Raw genomic sequence first — 12,522 nt, forward strand, 5'->3', positions numbered from 1 at the left:
ACTGTGATAGACATATGCATAAATTAGGCACCGGTTTGAGTGTGTATTTGAATGCAGATTTTTAAAAATAAAGACCTGAGTGACTTGCCCAAGGTGACACAGCAAGCCAGTGGCAGGGCTTGGAATAGACTCCCAGATCCAAGGTTCCCAAAGTGTGGGCTGTAGACTACTGGAGGTCTGTGGGGTATTTGTTGGCCACATGATGCCGGCTCTTCTTATTTCCAGCTACCAAATTGTCTTAAAAGTGCTGCTAAAAATACATTCACTGCACTCCTAATATTACTTTTCCATGGAAGTAATTACTGTGGTCATCCCAGGAATTATATGCGATCATGTATGGGAAGAGGTGGTCCAAGCGATCATGAAAGCAATGGGAAGCGGCCCTAATGATCACTAAAGGAAGGAGAAGTAATGCAGGGGCCAGTATATCAAGATGTGAACCACAGTAGAAGAAGCTTGAGAATCCCTGTTCCCTGCCTTTTAGATGATACACTTTAGAATTTGGAACTGAGCCTCAGATGGTGCCAATCAACACAGCTCCAGGGATTCAACAGAGCTATGCCGATATATAATAGCTGAGGATCTCGACCCCTTATTTTGCAGGACACTTTCCTAGATGTATCAAATTCCTGCTCAGAAATTAGTTTCCTCTAAGGTCAGGTTCTCTGGAGTTGGGGTCTGTTTTCAGTATGACACACATAGTATGAATGTTTGTACTACATCTTTATATAAGTTCAAGATTCAAGTTCCCTAATTTAAGGCAGTAGCCTATTTGATAGTGAACAAAGCGTGCCAAGCGCTATTTTGAAAACTGATTATTACATCAGTATGAATGCTCCAGGGTATTCCTTCATTAGAGCATTCCAGCAAATTTTTATGTGGCTGATATTTGAAATGCCAGAAAATCAAGAATAAACATAGTAAATCCCCCTGTAAAAATACATAAAATACTTTGAGAAACATTTTACTGCTAAACTAGCTTGATTCCAGCCTCTATAAGGGCTGAAGTAAGAAAACAGAGATAAGAATAAAGATGATTTCTTATCCTAGTTTCTTTTATAAAAAAAATCAAAACCAAACTATTCTAATTTCAATCAATGACTCCCATCATTCAGAAGGTAGAAGGTCACATAGATCATTAAATACCTGTTTGACATTTCTTGCCTGTTTGAAGAAGTAGGTTAAATTTTCAAAACTAGCTAAACAATTTAGGAGCCTATGTTCCACTTTCAAAAGTGATTTAGGCACCTAGGGCTAGACTTTAACGGTATTTAGGAACCTAATGATGCAGAGAGGTGTCTAATGGGATTTTGAAGAGGACCTTCACCTCGAAAACTCTACTGGCAAAAACTTAGAAATCCCCACTCCGTGCCTTCAGTGCCTGCGAAAATCTGGTCCAAAGTCGTTTTTGAAAATGGGACTTAAGAGCGTAAGTCAGTATTTGAAAATTGTACCCAGAAACAGCGTCTTAAATGTCAATAACAATCTTGTTTGCAGTGCTGTCGTAGCCATATTGTCCCCAGGATATGAGATAGACAAGGGTGGTGGTGGTGGTGGGGTATCTTTTAGTGGATGAGCTTCTGTGAGTGAAAGAGACAAGCTTTCAAGCTTACACAGAACTCTTCTTCGGGGTTGAAGACCTTGACTGTTTCACCAATTGGTCCAATAAAAGCTATGACCTCGCTCACCTGGTCTCGCTAATCAAAACCCTTGTCTTTTACAGGGACCTTATTTTTCAGATATTTGCAATATCACACAAAGAGGACAGCTGACAACACCCACACACGGTTTGAGGCAGATTAGGCAGAGGAGAAGCACCGCGAAGTGTATGAAAAATCCCGCTAAAGCTCCCCTGTGGCAACCTAGACGCATCTTGGAACAGGTTCTTTTTACAACCCCAGTTCTGCCCCTTGCCACTGTTCCCTTAACAACAAGAGATCCAGGGCTTTGCTCCCTCTTTATTGCTCGGTTTAAAACCCAGGTGATTTTACTTTACTTGGTAAAATGAAAAAACCCTTCCTCAGTTAAGGAGGGATTATTACAGTAGACGGTGTGAGCCCCTTCATCCAAACAAGCAGATTTCTATTTTTAAACGTTGGAAAACCAGACCGCACTTCTTGTTTTATTCTCGCAGATACCGGTGGAAAAAGGGGTCAAGTCAAACCCTGGGAAGCAGGGAACCAGCATGAAACAGCGATCCCGTTTGCAAGAGCCCCCCCACGCACAGCGACTCGGAAAGTTGATCGGAGGGGAGACAGACTTTAGTTTGAAGAGCTGTGGGACAGAGGCTCTGTGACATCACCCTCGCAGAAGGGCCAGAAGAAACAGCGTCATGCAAGTCTGTTTTTCATTTACAGTTTGGGTCACTCAGTGGGGCGGCCTTGACTGTAACGCTGGAGACAATCCAGTTCGGAGCTGCATCCTCCACCAAAGGCAGCTCCGTTTTCTGCTGCTCCAGACTCACTGGGAAAACGGCAAGAGGATTTTTACCATTCACAACCCCACGTTCACTGTGGAGAATAAACACACTCCAGGAAGGGGAGATTGAACGCCAAGGAGAAGGGATGAGTCCAATCTGCAAATAATTTGGCGTAAAAGGTCTGGGAACAAGTAATTCTTCGCATTTCTTTGGGGTAAGTGTTTCTTTCTGCACAGGAGCTCCGCTGCCCAGGATTGATCGTTGCTCTGTGTGTCCCAGCTGGACTGAGAGCTTCTCTCCTGTGCTTTCAGTTGGCATGTGCTGACTTTGCACATTTCCGGGGGTTTTGGCCAGAGCGGTCTCTCTCAGGTATGAGATCAAGGAGCTCGATTCGTCCCGGGTGTAATGGTCCGGAATCCTGCAGGATAAGGGGACCAGATGTCCCGAATTTACAGGATATTCGGGGCTTCGTCTTATGTGGGCGCCTCTTACCCCCCACTCCCTGGTCTGATTTTTCACACTGGCTGTCTGGTCACCCGCTGGCCGGGTGAGATCTACGCTGGCTCGGGCCCCACGCCTTTAGTTTGAGCGGAAAGGCAGAACGGCTCGGGACACTCTTCCTAGCTCCGCGGGCTGGTCCCCGAGCTAGACGCAGCTACCTCAGCAACCCCGGCGCGGAGAGGGCTGAGAGCGGAGCAGGAGCAATTTCCAGCCTTTCGTGGAAGGAGAGGGGAACCAACTATGGGCCAAAGCAATGAATGGCATTGTATTGACCTTGCTGAGCACTCAGGTCCTGGCTTTGCTGTCCTTACTGGGCTACTTCTTGCTGCAGCCCTGTCTAAGGAGCGGCAAGAGAAGGGAAGGGGCTGGGGCGGTGGCAGGGCCCGTGGGGAGGGGTGGGACCCAAGGAGGAGCCTCAGGGAGGGACCAAGGCAGGTCCAGCGCTCGGGGGGGAGCCTCGGGGAGGGGCAGGCGCCGTGGCAGGGCTAGTGCCCGTGGGGGGGCGGGAGGGGGCTGGGAAGGGGTGGTGGAGCCGCTGCCCGAGGGGGAACCTCGGAAAGGGGGGTTGGCTGGGCCAGCGCCCCAGGGGGAGCCTCGGGGAGGGGCTGCAGCGGTGCCTGGGCCGGTGCTCGAGGGGGTCCCCCGAGAGGGACAGTGTGCTCGAGGGGGTCCCCGGGGAGGGGCAGCGTGCCCGAGGGGGGGCCGGGGAGGGGCAGCGTCCCCAAGGGGGTGGCTCCAGGGAGGGACAGTGTGCTCGAGGGGGTCCCCGGAGAGGGACAGTGTGCTCGAGGGGGTCCCCGGAGAGGGGCAGCGTGCCCGGGGAGGGTCCCTGGAGGGGGGCAGCGTGCCCGGGGAGGGTCCCCGGGGAGGGGCAGCGTGCCCGAGGGGATGGATCCAGGGAGGGACAGTGTGCTCGAGGGGGTCCCCGAGGAGGGGCACCGTGCCCGAGGGGGGGCCGGGGAGGGGGGCAGCGTGCTCGAGGGGGTCCCCGGGGAGGGGCAGCGTGCCCGAGGGGATGGATCCAGGGAGGGCAGTTGCAGGATGCCGCAGGGCCTGGGCCACAGACTTCGCCGGAGCGAGCGCTGGGTGGAGGGCGCGGCGGCTGCTGGCGGCGCCCTCCTCGCCGGGCTGCGAACGCCGTGGCCTGTCCCGCTGGGAAGGGCAGGTGCTGTCGGGGTGCCAGGCAGGGTGGGAGAGCCAGGCTGGCGCTGCAGGCGCCGTGCCACGTGCCCGGTGGAGCTGGCGCAGGGAGTGGGGAGACCAGGTGACCCACGGGAAGCGGTGACCCCGGGAAGCGGTGCCCACGGTCAGTTTCCTTCCCTGTCCCCCGGGGCAGCGGAGACGTGTGGTTTTGATTGATCAGTGCTTTGGCCTGGGGCGTTTCATTGCAGCGTCCTCTGAACCCGTCCCACGGTGGGACACGCCCTCTGGCTGCAGAGGGAATAGCCCTTTCCTCCTTCCCTTCCACATCTTGTTTGGCCCCATCCAGAAGGAAAAGGAGACCCACAACTCTGAGCTCTGCTCGCTGCAGAGCGGGTGCTAGGGGCTCTGAGCTCCCGCCAGCCACAGTCTGTCCCGGATCTCCCCCGCCTGGGCGCCGGTCCGCCCCAACCCGCCCGGTCTGTCCCGGATCTCCCCCGCCTGGGCGCCGGTCCGCCCCAACCCGCCCGGTCTGTCCCGGATCTCCCCCGCCTGGGCGCCGGTCCGCCCCAACCCGCCCGGTCTGTCCCGGATCTCCCCCGCCTGGCCGCCGGTCCGCCCCAACCCGCCCGGTCTGTCCCGGATCTCCCCCGCCTGGCCGCCGGTCCGCCCCAACCCGCCCGGTCCGCCCCAACCCGCCCGGTCTGTCCCGGATCTCCCCCGCCGGGGCGCCGGTCCGCCCCAACCCGCCCGGTCTGTCCCGGATCTCCCCCGCCGGGGCGCCGGTCGGCCCCAACCCGCCCATCCACGGTCACACCCAGATCTACCCCCTGCCACCCACAGCCCTCACTCAGCTGCTGGACATTTCACTGCATTGGGTGACTTCTTGGAAGAGCCTCTGGGTCCCTACTTAATTTCCCAGAAGGTGGAAGTAGCAGCTCGTCAGTTGCATGGTTCGTGTATTTGGTGCGGGTGCGGTGGGTGGGAGCGAGTAGCGGTGACCCCGGGAAGCGGTGCCCACGGTCAGTTTCCTTCCCTGTCCCCCGGGGCAGCGGAGACGTGTGGTTTTGATTGATCAGTCCCGTGCGTGGTGCATAGCCGGCGATTCCCGTGGCGAGCTGGCCCCTGGCTATGGGCAGTGAGGTGCTTAGTGCGCCATGGCGCGCACTAGCCAGGCTCCCCAGGGGCAAGGTGTATTGTGGAGATGCTCATCACCTACTCTCTCTAATTGCCCTCCTGGCTGAGCCCCCACCCCGCCTCTTCTGTCCACACGGAGTTGTGTCCCTGAGGGGACCGATGCATGAAGGAGGTAGGAGGGCACCGAGTGATCCCAGCAAGGCCGGTTCTGCCCCTCATGCGCTTGCTGAGTGGCACCTTCCCCCTCCAGTCGTCCTCTGGTACCCAGTGGGGCTGCACACAAAGGAGAGGTGGCAGAATCTGGTTCTTTATGTGCAAGATTATGGCTGTGCTGGGGGGAGAGGGAACAGCTTGGCCTTTGTGTATACAATTGCCAATGAGAGAGACAGAGATGCCCTCACAGGGAAACCCCAAGAATTTTATTACCGGCTGGGGCCACAGAAGATGTAGCTGGCAGTCTGCTCTTGGGGGACTTTTGCTCTGACTAAGCTCCTGCTCGTTTGCTCCAGCAGCAGGCCCCTCCTGACCAGAGCCCTTGGTGAGGAAATGTTCCTGGCCCCAGCTGCTTCCTGACCAGACATCTGGGCCAAGACTGCTCCTGCCCCAATCCTGGCTGGCCAAAGTCAGCTTCATTCCAGTGGGATGCTGCTGAGAGGGGAAGCTCTCAGTTTATTTGTGGCTCCTTCATGCAGGATTTCTGAGGACTGTCCCTTTTAATCCCGCGTCTTTACCCACCCATCTGCTGGTTTAATCCCATTAATTGCTACTGTATTGGAGCAGGCTTTCAGCTAGAGCCTGTCATCAGAGCACCTGAGCACCTCACAGGTTTAAACATGTTTAGCTCAACTCCATGCTTATGATGTAGGGCCATACAGATGTCCCCGCTTCACGGGTGGGGAACCAAGGCACACAGAGGATAAGAGACTTGCTCAAGGTCACCCAGGAAGCCAGTAGCAGAGCAGGTAATTGAACCTGGGTCTTCTGAGTCCTAGGCAAGCCCACTAACTACTTGGACCATCCCTCCTCAGCCAGCCTCCTGGCTGAAAGGCACTGCCACCAGTCCCCGTGGTGGAGAGAGCTTGGCGAACAGGGCTTTTTCACTCCCTTTCGCACCATTTCTTCGTAATGCAATAGAGATATGCCTGAGGCGCCCCTTGAGGAGAACAAATGAGGAGTGACTGACAGTGGATTGCGCTGTGATGGACAAGGCACACGACTCCCTACATCCATGAAGCAGAACTGCCAAGAGATCATGTTCTCCCCCTGCTTAAACCCGGTAGATCCATGGCTTTTGTGGGATGACATTTTCAGGCTGAAAACTAGGTCTCTGATCTTGCTACCACTGATCTCAAAGGCGATTCTTTCACTGATTTCAGTATCATCAGAATTGGTCCCTAGGCTTGGATATGCATTCCCACATGACATGTGAAAAACATCCTTAACCTACTTCTTACTTAGCTCTAACGATTTTGCTCTTATAATTCAGGGTAATGATCTTGACGCGTGTGAAATACCTAAGGGGGTGGGGGGAAGGTTTTATCAGCACCTTCAATGGAGATATTTGCCTGACATTACCATTTTCCTCTTGTTTGTCAGGCTGGGGTTTCATTCTAGCCAGCTTTTCCTGGTCACATTCAGTCTGAACTGTAAACCTGGTTTACAATTCTTCTCTCTGCCTCTCAGTTAAGTGTGCTAGATGCACAGTTTGCTTTCTGGTGGTCTTTTGTGTCAGTTTTCTCCTGTGAATCAAATGTCAAGCACTGATGTTCCACACCTCCATCAGGTTTTCTACATTTTAATGACCCGTGTTCTATATTAAGAAGCTGAGCAGCATGGGTGGAGGGGACCTGGTAGAATAGGTTCCTATACATAAAGAGTCATTGATTCCTGAGGGAGTTTCCTCGTTTCTTCAGCAAATACTCTCTTTCCTCCTACTAACTGCTCTATTTCAGTCCCAGATGCAAGAAGCAGAAAATAACCAGATTTTAAGCCAACAAGATGATTTTAAAGAGAAAAATCCCTAGCAGCTCCGTATGCATTAACCACCAACCCTTGTCTCTCCTTTCCTGTCCCTGCTTTGATTTGCTTGCATTTTCCCTGTTGTCGGCACAAGAGGGTCTGAGAAATCTGCTCCAAAGGAACCGCCTTTGAGACAGAAGGGTGTGGTATTTGGTCTTCAGTTAGGAGAGCAGGAAGAGATGCTGTAGAACTAAAATGTTTGCATTGTATCAGCTCTGTTGAATGGAGAGTCTCCTGCCCAGGAGACCTGACTCAACTGCCATTGAAGTCAGCACAATAACTCCCATAACTCCAGCAGGGGGCAGATCAGGCACAAGGAGAACAGGCAAAGTTAAGGAATGAAATAAGCAAGTTAACACACAATATGACATAATTGAGATGAGCCGCTTGAGTGGCTGTTCCTGACTTGTGTGCTCATTCCATTTTCCTCTAGGGATGCATGAAACAGTTGATGGATTGCATAATAAGGCTGGGGAAGTTTACCAAGTGGAGCTCACAAAGCGCATAGATCCAGCTACTACACGTCTCACCAGAGATTACTACTGACTTTAGTTAGCGGTTAGCTAGATCAGCAATGAATCACTCCCCTTCATATTTCCATACATCTGAAGTGGATTTGGAGCCAAAGGGCATTCTTTTTTCATTCAAATGCACATATGCAACTACTATCAGAGCTAGCCCAGGTGGGAGTTACCCAGGTGCAATGTGAGAGAACATATCCCAAAATGCAAAACCCAGCCTTCAGCAAAACAAGAGAACTAAGAAAAATTGGGTTGTAATGGAAAGGTTTTTTGATGTTCTAAACCTTTTGTTTTTTGCTTAGTCCAGGTCTAACTTGCAGTCTTTGGGAGCGGGCATCAGCCTAATAAAACCTTCGTATTTCAAGTGTCATCAGTTTTCAATATCAGTAAGCAGCTCCGCTATTAAACTCTGTTTGGGCCAGGTCTTCCGCTGATGTGAATTGGCTCAGCTCCACTGAACTCAATGGAGTGCCACGTCAGCTAAGGATGCGTAGGAACTGTCATCGCTCTCTAGAAGAAGCCTCACCTGAGGCTTGTTTGGTGAGGGTGTGGCTTGCCACAATACGGCCAATGGGTAAGAGTTTCAAAAGTGCCTTAGTGATTTAAGAGTCTAACTGCCATTTTCAAAGGTGACTTAGGCTTGTGAGTCCCAGATCTTCAAAGGGGTTCAGGCTCCTAACTCCCAAGAAGTTAGGCACCTGAATACCTTTGAAGACCTGGGCCTCACAAGCCTATGTCTCACTGAAAATCAATGGGACTGAGGCATCTAAGTGTCTAAGTCACTTTTGAAAATTAGATTTAGTCTCCTAAGTCTCTGAGGAATTTTTGAAAATGTTACCCCATACAATATGAAGAGAACAGATGAGAAAGGCACAAATTTAGAGCCTTTAACAAGAATCTCTTATTAGCAAAGGGTTATTCTATATCATTGGTTTCTGTTTTCAGGCATCTGGCAGCATTCAGTATAGAAAATGCCTTCCCCACTTGATTTCAGGGAGTATGCTATATAACAAGAAACATCTGAGCCTCCCTGAGTTATGTTAGGCTAAAGATTCGGTTAGGGAGACTTGTAGAACAAACAGCTTCCTGCAAAATTGCTTAGACCTCCAGCTGTCAGACGTTTAACATTGATTAACGTCGAGGGCCATGATTTTGACACTGGGGTATGGTCCTCTGCAGTCTTCCAAATAATTTTAGAATTGGAATTTATTGAACAACAGCTGTAGATGACTCAAGTCTCAGAGGACAAAGTTCCAGGAAATCAGTAACCACTGGGGCTGTGGTTCCCTGGCTTTGTGACAGCCACTCGGCATGGCTTAGTGATGCATTGTATTAAGCTCTACCAGTAACTGACCACCAGCTTATTTGTACTGTGTCTCAGTATTCCGAGAGCAGCAATTGTGGGTAGTGCACTCCCTGTGGTTTGAAACGGTCAGAAATTTGAGTGAGGGCAAATTTGTTCTTTTCGGTTCATTAGGATCAGATTTTTAAAGGGGCATAAGGAAGTTTTGTCTTTGGTACTTTGTGGCCTCCCCCCATTACCAGAGTATCTGAGCACCTCACCATATTTATTGTATTAATCCTCATAACGCCCCTGGGAGGCAGGGCAGTGCTATTGTCCCCATTATACAGATGGGGGGCTGAGGTAAGGAGAGACTTAGGGCTTGTCTACATGGAGCAGCAGTGTGCCCGATGGGGGTGTGATTTCTAAAGCACGCTAATGTGTTGCACATTAATTGATCATTGAGGACCCTGCTGATGGGAACTAAAAGTTCACTAGTGAGCTTTAATTGAGTCCTGTTTGAAATAGCATTACGTTAAAATGAACTTGGAAACTTTAGGTGTGTACCAGCTGGGTCTACACGGACCTATTAATGCCTGACAAGTTCGTGCGCTTTAGAAATCACACTCCAATAGTGAGTATTACCCCACTAAGTGACCTGCACTAAGTGACTTTCCCAAATTTATATAGGAAGTCTGTGGAGGAGCAGGGATTTAAACCCAGATCTCTGGCTAGTGGCCAAACCAATGAGCCATCCTTCCTCTTGGTTAAAACATCAATGACTCCATGTCTAGTTGGCAGCCGGTGTCAAGTGGAGTGCCCCAGGGGTCGGTCCTGGGGCCGGTTTTGTTCAATATCTTCATAAATGATCTGGAGGATGGTGTAGATTGCACTCTCAGCAAATTTGCAGATGATACTAAACTGGGAGGAGTGGTTGATACGCTGGAGGGCAGGGATAAGATACAGAGGGACCTAGACAAATTGGAGGATTGGGCCAAAAGGAATCTGATGAGGTTCAATAAGGACAAGTGCAGGGTCCTGCACTTAGGATGGAGGAACCCAATGCACAGCTACAGACTAGGGACCGAATGGCTAGGCAGCAGTTCTGCGGAAAAGGACCTAGGGGTGACAGTGGACGAGAAGCTGGATATGAGTCAGCAGTGTGCCCTTGTTGCCAAGAAGGCCAATGGCATTTTGGGATGTATAAGTAGGGGCATAGCGAGCAGATCAAGGGACGTGATCATTCCCCTCTATTCAACATTGGTGAGGCCTCATCTGGAGTACTGTGTCCAGTTTTGGGCCCCACACTTCAAGAAGGATGTGGATAAATTGGAGAGAGTCCAGCGAAGGGCAACAAAAATGATTAGGGGTCTGGAACACATGAGTTATGAGGAGAGGCTGAGGGAACTGGGATTGTTTAGTCTGCAGAAGAGAAGAATGAGAGGGGATTTGATAGCTGCTTTCAACTACCTGAGAGGTGGTTCCAGAGAGGATGGTTCTAGACTATTCTCAGTGGTAGAAGAGGACAGGACAAGGAGTAATGGTCTCAAGTTGCAGTGGGGGAGGTTTAGGTTGGATATTAGGAAAAACTTCTTCCCTAGGAGGGTGGTGAAACACTGGAATGCATTACCTAGGGAGGTGGTAGAATCTCCTTCCTTAGAAGTTTTTAAGGTCAGGCTTGACAAAGCCCTGGCTGGGATGATTTAATTGGGGATTGGTCCTGCTTTGAGCAGGGGGTTGGACTAGATGACCTCCTGAGGTCCCTTCTAACCCTGATATTCTATGATTCTATGATTCTATGAATGGGAGTTTAGCACCTCTTTTGAAATTCCTAAGCTTAGATTTGTAAGGATGTGACTGATAACATATACATCCTTGGTGGATCCTAGTGGAAAAGCAAAGTTATGGTATATTGATCGCTTTTTCAGATAAAGTAGCTGCATCCCCATCAGCAGTGAATTGGAGAGCAAGAGGTTCGAATTCTATGTTGGCCTCCTTCAACAGGTTAATACTCTGTTTGGTTTAGAGGCATAACACTGAAGTATTTCATTCTAGGGAACTTCAAAGCATTGTTTCCACTGTGTCAAGGTTAATTTGAGCCCTTTTCTGTTATAAGACATGTAGACATTTCTGAATCGTAAAGAAAGGGCCGATGTCTGGGGATTCCATAGCAGTCTGAAAATGCAAAGCCCTTCTTTAATGTTGCGGTCAGTCTTTTCTCTCTGGACATGCTAAGAGAAAGAGGAAACAATTTTGAGGCTCCAAAGGTGTTTTGTTTCTTTGCTCCCTTTCACTGTTGAGATTCCTTAGTCCCAAATTTCTTAGCTGCCGATTTTACCTCTTGAAAGAATGGGCCAAATTCAGTTCCCCATACTCACATAAGCAGTCCCATTGATTTAACAGGATTTCTCTGTGGTGGGGGTTGGATGGGTAAAATGAGCTGCCAAAGTGAGACTCTGACTCAGCAATGCAATTGCATTACTGGGTGCTGCTGCAAACCATCTGCAGAAAAAATTGGTCATGTTTAGGTGAAGTCACATTCCACCCACGTTAGAATTGCTTTTTATGGGCCAATGACTTTTCACTTTTCTCTGATGATGTAGAAGTGCCAGATGCCAGAAGGGCTGAGGGGCATTAACAGAGAACTAGAATACGTACATGACATTTAACATCACCTTTTAAAACAACTGGATTCAGAGGAAGAGTTGGGGTTTTTAACACTGAATTTTAATCCCAGTTCAACCGCCAGCTTGCTCTTTGACCATGGGCATTTAATTATTCTGTGCCTCAATTTCCCCTGACCAGTTTACCCATCTGCAATCTGGAGCTAACTGAGTTTAAATAATGCACATGGTATTGTGAGGATTCACTAATACTTGTAAATTGCTTTGAAAATGACAGCTAGCAATAAATATCGTGAGTATGAAACTCACATTGACTTTCCCCAAAACTTGAGAGAACACTGTAAATTCTACTGTATACGGTGAAGAAATGTAACCAAGGACTCCAGCAGATGGCAGCAAAACGGAGATTATGAAACACGTCTCTTGGCAACCGGGAGCCTGTTGTGAGTCAGACCAGAAAGAATCATATGAAGTTCAGCCAAAGCTGAGAGCTGAAGAGATAAGAATGTATGTCTTCTCTACGTTAGCCTTTTTTAGTTGGTACCCTGGGACGGCTGGACAGAGAGAAATCATGTATCATAAAAATATTTCTTCTGAAGTAGATCAGCGGCAGCCAGATTTACTCTCACTTTGCCGCTAAGAAGTTAGAATAGTTAAGAAGAGATGGAATAGCCCTGTTTTTCTAAGATGCTTAAGTCAGTTGGGCTGATTTACCCCTTTTTGTTCCTATCGGGCAAGTCTAGAGAGGGGATTTTTGTTTTGTCTGTGCTTCAGTCATGGCTTTGCCACAAGCCTCGAGCTAGGGGCAGTGTGTAGTTGTTCTGCCCAGAGGGCAGAGTCATTCTCTGGGCCCTGGTTCCCCTCCAGGGAAGAAGCAAT

At 49.8% G+C, this 12,522-nt stretch overlaps 1 protein-coding gene across 3 annotated transcripts in view; it reads left to right on the top strand.

Moving 5' to 3' along the window:
• Nucleotides 1-2,130: 2,130 nt before the first annotated feature.
• COL6A3 (collagen type VI alpha 3 chain) overlaps nt 2,131-12,522 on the top strand; it is a 120,448-nt gene continuing 110,056 nt past the window's right edge. Inside the window, exon 1 of one of the 3 annotated variants that reach the window (XM_048869348.2) lies at nt 2,131-2,633. The gene's annotated coding sequence lies outside the window, so the exon portion shown is untranslated. The remainder of the gene's footprint in view (nt 2,634-12,522) is intronic. The other 2 variants (XM_075118154.1, XM_075118156.1) reach the window with 2 other exon arrangements.

The sequence above is a fragment of the Caretta caretta genome, chromosome 11 (genome assembly GCF_965140235.1).
Source record: "Caretta caretta isolate rCarCar2 chromosome 11, rCarCar1.hap1, whole genome shotgun sequence".
NCBI lineage: Eukaryota > Metazoa > Chordata > Testudines > Cheloniidae > Caretta > Caretta caretta.